The sequence below is a fragment of the Pan troglodytes genome, chromosome 10 (assembly GCF_028858775.2).
Source record: "Pan troglodytes isolate AG18354 chromosome 10, NHGRI_mPanTro3-v2.0_pri, whole genome shotgun sequence".
NCBI classification, from domain to species: Eukaryota; Metazoa; Chordata; class Mammalia; order Primates; family Hominidae; genus Pan; species Pan troglodytes.
Genome location: NC_072408.2, coordinates 130,893,508 through 130,900,034, shown reverse-complemented (window position 1 = coordinate 130,900,034; position 6,527 = coordinate 130,893,508). Strand labels below are relative to the sequence as shown.

Here is a 6,527-nt window from a genome sequence, read left to right as displayed (position 1 = left end):
CAGGCAAGAGTTGAAGAGGTTTTAAGTTCTTGAGAACACAGGCTAAGGGAGAAGGAGGAATGGAGGGTGGAAGGTTGCCCATAGTGAAGGAGGCAAGTTTAAAGAGAAGGGTAGAGACACGGAGAAGGGGGTGGGGAGCAGCCCTGGGCTGCAATGTGGGTGAGCAGCCAAAGCAGGCATCCCCGCAATTGACTTGCCACCAAGGGAATGTGGGTGAATGACCAAGGCAGTCTCCGCAGAGATCAGACAGCAATGGAATGTGGGTGAATAATCAGAGAGGCGTCCCCGCAATGATTAAACACCAGGGGAAGGCTGCCTTCCCGAGTCCATGACCGGTGCCGGCGTTTTGGGTCCACAGATAAAATGTGTCTCCTTTGTCTCTACCGGAAAATGAAAGGAATTGAAATTAAAGGAAGGGAGTGATTGAAGGGTGGCGCCAAGATTGAAAGGAGAAAGACGTTGAGGGATAGTGAGAGAGGTTGGAGAAGAGAGTAAAAAGAGGCCACTTAACCGATTTAAAATCAGTGAGATGTTCCTTGGGCTGGTTGGTCTGAGGACCTCAGGTTGTAGGTGGATCTTTCACAGAGTGAGGGTGAGGACAGGGGACTGGTCTCCCGAAGGAGTCTCACTGACCTGGGTCTTCAGCACCAAATGTCTCACGTGTCCGTGTGAAGGGACCACCAAACAGGCTTTGTGTGAGCAAGAAGGCTGTTTATTTCACCTGGGTGCAGGTGGACTGAGTCTGAAAAAGGAGTCAGCAAAGGGTGGTGGATTATCATTAGTTCTTAGAGGTTTTGGGATAGGTGGTGGAGTTTGGAGCAATGTTTTGCAGGCAGGGGGTGGATCTCACAAAGTACATTCTCAAGGGTGGGGAGAATTACAAAGAACCTTCTTAAGGGTGGGGGAGATTACAAAGTACGCTGATCAGTTAGGGTGGGGCAGAAACAAATCACAATGGTGGAATGTCATCAGTTAAGGCTATTTTCCCTTCTTTTGTGGATCTTCAGTTGCTTCAGGCCATCTGGATGTATACGTGCAGGTCACAGGGAATATGATGGCTTAGCTTGGGCTCAGAGGCCTGACACCTAGGAGCCAGGCATATCCAACATGGAGGCTTCCGTTTTCTTTGTCACCATGCGTGCAGTAAGCAAACAGGCAACATGACACTGGCCAGGTAGAGAACACATCTGTATAAAAACAGATTAGGATGGGACAGCCAGCTTCTTTGCATGCTATGTAAATGGAACACTTGGTCCAACCAATCTTTTGCATCCTATGTACATCAGATACCGCCTCCTCAAGCTCATCTATAAAACCAACGGCATCTTGCCGGGAACCCAGAAACCCGTTCAGGACCCCTTCCTCTGCACGAGGGAGCTTTCCTCTTTCTTTTGCCTATTAAACTTCTGCTCTTAAATTCACTCCTTGCCGGTCTGCATCCTCAATATCCTTGGTATGAGGCGATAAGGCTTGCGTATGTACTTCAGACAATGGGGGTTGTTGTCAGGATTAAGTGAGATAATATATATGAAATGTCACAAGCAGTGTGAGTAAGCCCTCAACAAATGTTCACATTTATGATTGGGATTATTACCATAATTATTATTGTCTTCATCACTGCTCTGACATTTATTGATTTATACATTTATATGTTTATATAATTAATTATTGTGTATATGTTTATAATATGTTTACATATTATTTATATACATTAATATTTATGTTTATGTGTTGAATATATTTATGCCAAAAAACATACTTCCACTAGAATCTCGTTCACTGCAACAGCATTGCATATTATTTTCTTCTTTGCTGATTTGATGACAAAATATTTTAATTTGCATTTCTTTGAATCCAATTTAGGTTGACCTTTCAAAAGGTGTGTTTCATATTTTTCATGGTTTATGTTTGTTTTGTCAATTCTCTGTCCATATTCTTGGCCTACTTAAGTATGGAGGTTGCTAGATGGAGGGTGCTAAGTGAAAATCGTACATCAACTACATGCTTTTTACAATGGTAGTGCTTCTCCTGGCCAGCCTGCCGCCACTGGACCGTCCCTGTATGTAAGTCCCCCCAATAAACCCTACGTCACCTTCGCTGTCTCCAGGTCACTTCTTCAGCATTTCCAACTCTTCCCAAACTCATACTGTCAGAGGCGTTCCAACCAGAGCAACTGCATCTTGAATAGGGGCTGGGTAAAATAAGGCTGAGACCTACAGGGCTGCATTCCCAGGAGCTTAGACATCACTAGTCACAGGACGAGAAAGGAGGTCAGCAGGACTGGCACCACAGATACAGATCACAAAGACCCTGCTGATAAAACAGGATGTGGTAAAGAAACCCACCAAAACTAAGATGGTGATGAAAGTGACCTCTGCTCATCCTCACTGCTCATTATATGGTAATTATAACGCATTAGCATGCTAAAAGACACTCCTACCAGCATCGTGACAGTTTACAAATGCCACAGCAACATCAGGAAGTTACCCTATATAGTCTAAAAGGAGAGGAACCCTCCGTTCCAGGAATTGCCTGCCCCTTTCCCAGAAAACTCATAAATAACCCACCCCTTGTTTAGCACATAATAACAAAATAACCATAAAAATGGCCAGCCAGCAACCCTTGGTACTGCTCTGTCTATGGAGTAGCCATTCTTTTTTTTCTTTGCTTTTCCAATTAACTTGCTTTCACTTTATGGACTCGCCCTGAATTCTTTCTTGCATGAGATCCAAGAACCCTCTCTTGGGGTCTGGATTGGGATCCCTTTCCAGTAACAGCACCTTCATTAAAATATTCCTGATGTGAGCACATCCGTTCTTTGCCAGGCAGAGTGGGAGGCCCTGGGGATAGAATGGAGACAGGGAGGGATAAACAGACGTTCAATTGCAACCTGTCTTGAGGTGTGGGTGCCATGAGGTTATTTGAAAGGGGGATATTTCTAGTCTAGGGGATGGATGCAGGCTGCTCTGAGAAGGTGATGCTGGGCTGAGAGACCTGAAGGAGGAAAAAGGTGACAGAGGGAGGCAGAAGAAGAGGTGTGAGCGAGAGAGAGCCCAAACCACAGTCATAGAAACCAGACAGTTGCCACAAAATACATGAAAGTGCTTCCGAATTCTCAGGCAGCTAGGCCTTCTAAAGAAATGTAATAATGGCTGGCTGCGGTGGCTCACGCCTGTAATCCCAGCACTTCAGGAGGCCGAGGCGGAAGGATCACCTGAGTCAGGAGTTCGAGACCAGCCTGGCCAACATGGGGAAACCCTGTCTCTACTAAAAATACAAAAATTAGCTGGGTGTGGTGGCATATGCCTGTAATCACAGCTACTCGGGAGGCTGAGGCAGGAGAATCGCTTGAACCCGGGAGGCAGAGGTTGCTGTGAGCTGAGATTGAGCCACTGCTCTCCAGCCTGGGTGACAGAGCAAGCCTCCATCGCAAAAGAAAGAAAGAAAGAAAGAAAAAGAAATATAATAATAACAGCTTGGCTCTTTCTAGAAGCTATGTGTAATCCAATTAGTTCTCTCCAAGGAAAGACAAATGCACCAGGAGAGACTGAGCCGTAGGCTCACCAGCGTCTGAGCTCTGCTTCCTGTCTATTTCCTCTTTAATTGTTTCAGTCAACAGAGCATTCCCTTGTGCTTCCAAAGTTTCCAGAAATGTGGCTTTTGACTTCTATGTTACACCTAACAACGTATTTTAGGATCAGCCCCAATGGCTGGAAATCAGCTCACACCGGAACTTCTAGGAAAGATTTACTATTGGCTGTTAGGAAACACAAGGGCTTTCAACTTTCAGCCAAAATTTCCTCCTTTTCTAGATGCTCAAAACCGTGAGGGTCAAGGTTTTCTTCAAAATATGCAATGTTTACTCCATGTATTATATGGTTTCCAATAAATAATGCTGGAATGTTCCCTACTGTTAACTGGACCCTCAGATATTCAAGGGTCCTCTCCTGAAACCATTTCCAAGTCTGCTGGAATGTTTGAATTAACATAAGAAAAGAATCCAAAGGCTTAACTCCCAACCAGGAGAACACAATGACCAAATGCAAACAATATAATAGAAAAAGCTGGGCGCAGTGGTTCACGCCTGTAATCCCAGCACTTTGGGAGGCTGAGGCCGGCGGATCACGAGGTCAAGAGATCAAGACAATCTTGGCCAATATGGTGAAACCCCGTCTCTACTAAACATACAAAAATTAGCTGAGCGTGGCTGCGTGTGCCTGTAGTCCCGGCTACTCGGGAGGGTGAGGCAGGAGAATCGCTTGAACCTGGGAAGAAGAGGTTGCAGTGAGCTGAGATCCTGCCACTGCACTCCAGCCTGGAGGTAGAGTGAGACTCCGTCTCAAAAAAAAAAAAAAAAAAAAAAATTGAAAAAGAAAAAGAAAAGAAATGAGACGGCATTTCCCTGGGACAGTCTTTGTTATTGCACTAAAAGGAAAAGCAGATGAAGGGATGTCAGGTTGAGAGAATCTACCAGCACCTGATCCATCCTGTAGCTTTGAGCTATTCTCCATCCTCTACCTTTTGTACCTTACCCATTACCCCTTACATTATTTGAGGGCAAAAGTCTTTGAGTTGTCCTCAGAATGGAGACCAAATCAAAGGCCCCTCTTCCACCACTTTGGACAGGGAGAAATTAAGCTCTGGTCTCACAACTGGTGGCACAAAACCAGAATGTTTTAGGGTAATTGCCTCACATAAAGTAAAAGTTAATTAACTGATTAGTCAAATATGAGAAGGGCTTCCTGCTCCGTTTGTTCAGAACGCTCCTAGTTGCCATAGCACAATCAGTAAGTCAAGAAGTATTTTTTCAGCTTGTTCTGTATTAAGTGCTCAGAGGCATAGTGAAAAAAAAAAATCGCCTTGCCTGCCAAGAGCCCATAGTTTATTTGGTTTAAATGGTCTGAAATTGTCTCTTCAAAAAGTCAATGTCATAGGGAGAGAAGGTGGAGGAATAAGATTAAAAGAAACAGAACAACCAAACACAATGAGATAAACTTCCTTGGTTCTTGGTTTGAAAAAAGAGGTAAGAAATACATTTTGTGGACAATTGGAGAAAATGGAATATTAGATGATATTTGGGAATTGTTGCAACTTTTCTTACATGTGATGACGATTTTGGATTCTGCAGGAGAAAGTCATTATTCACAGAAGATGCACGCGAAACCGCCCTTGCAGAATTACGACTGAGACGGTAAAAGAGATCTAACTTAGCTGACTCCATCTTGCTTCCAACCTCCAAGCTGTCTTTGTTCATTCCTGGGCGTAGGCTGAACTAACTTTGGGAGAAACTTAGTTTCTAGTTTCTAGTTTAAACAAAGATGGTAACAGCCCTTTTCCCAAAGCAGACCTCCTTCTTGCCTGGGGACTAGACTAACATTAGCCACAGGATTAGAAACTGCAGTTTAGGAGTCATGCAGCTGGAGGCTACAAGATTCTGACCCTCCCTAAAGTGCTCCTAAGATCAGTGCTTGAGATATTTTGCAGATCCTGCACTTGATGCATCAGCTGGCACCACCCAGATGCATAAACTGGCTCATCTGATCTTGTGGCCCCCACCCAGGAACTGACTCAGCACAAGAAGACAGCTTTGACTCTCTATGATTTCATCTCTGACCAATCAGCACTCCTGGCTCACTGGCTTCCCCACACCCACCAAGTTATCCTTAAAAACTCTGCTCCCTGAATGTTTGGATAGAATGATTTGAGTAATAATAAAACTCAGGTCTTCTGCACAGCTGGCTCTGCATGAATTACTCTTTCTCTATTGCAATTCCCGTCTTGATGAATCAGCTCTCTAGGCAGCGGGCAAGGTGAACCCCTTGGGCGTTCACCTTGCTAAGGAAGTATTTAGGGGTGAAGGCTCATGATGTCTGCAATTTGCTTTCAAATGATTGGGCAAATAATATATAAACACAGATAGGTAAGGTGGGTGGATAGATAGAGAGATAGAGATAATAGGTCATAAAGCAAATAGGGCAAAATGTTAACAATTGCTAAATCCAGCTGGTAGACATATGGAGCTCACCTTTCTCTATGTTTAAAACTGTTGGCCGGGCACAGTGGCTCACGCCTGTAATCCCAGCACTTTGGGAGGCCGAGGCGGGCGGATCATGAGGTCAGGAGATCGACACCACGGTGAAACCCCGTCTCTACTAAAAATACAAAAAAAAATTAGCCAGGCACGGTGGCGGGTGCCTGTAGTCCCAGCTACTCAGGAGGCCGAGGCAAGAGAATGGCGTGAACCCGGGAGGCAGAGCTTGCAGTGAGCCGAGATCGCATCACTGCACTCCAGCCTGGGCGACAGAGCAAGACTCTGTCTCAGAAAAACAAACAAACAAACAAACAAAACTGTTCATAATAAAAAGTGTTATCTATCAAACTGATTGTTTATAATATTACTTACATGAGATATAATATTGCTAGTATGATACTCTTACTAGGGGATATGTCATCCAAGCTTTTTAAAAATCTACGTGCTCAGATGGCTGGGTGCGGTGGTGCATGCATGTAATACCAGCACTTTAGGA

The 6,527-nt window shown here is 44.5% G+C and overlaps 1 long non-coding RNA gene across 1 annotated transcript; it reads right to left on the bottom strand.

Annotated features, from left to right (window-relative positions):
• Nucleotides 1-690: 690 nt before the first annotated feature.
• Nucleotides 691-6,152, bottom strand: LOC134807420 (uncharacterized). The gene is made up of 3 exons (XR_010147864.1): nt 6,026-6,152; nt 2,093-2,310; nt 691-1,187 (listed from the first exon to the last, which is right to left on the bottom strand). It is a non-coding gene; the product is annotated as an uncharacterized LOC134807420 (long non-coding RNA).
• Between the last annotated feature and the right edge of the window lie 375 nt (nt 6,153-6,527).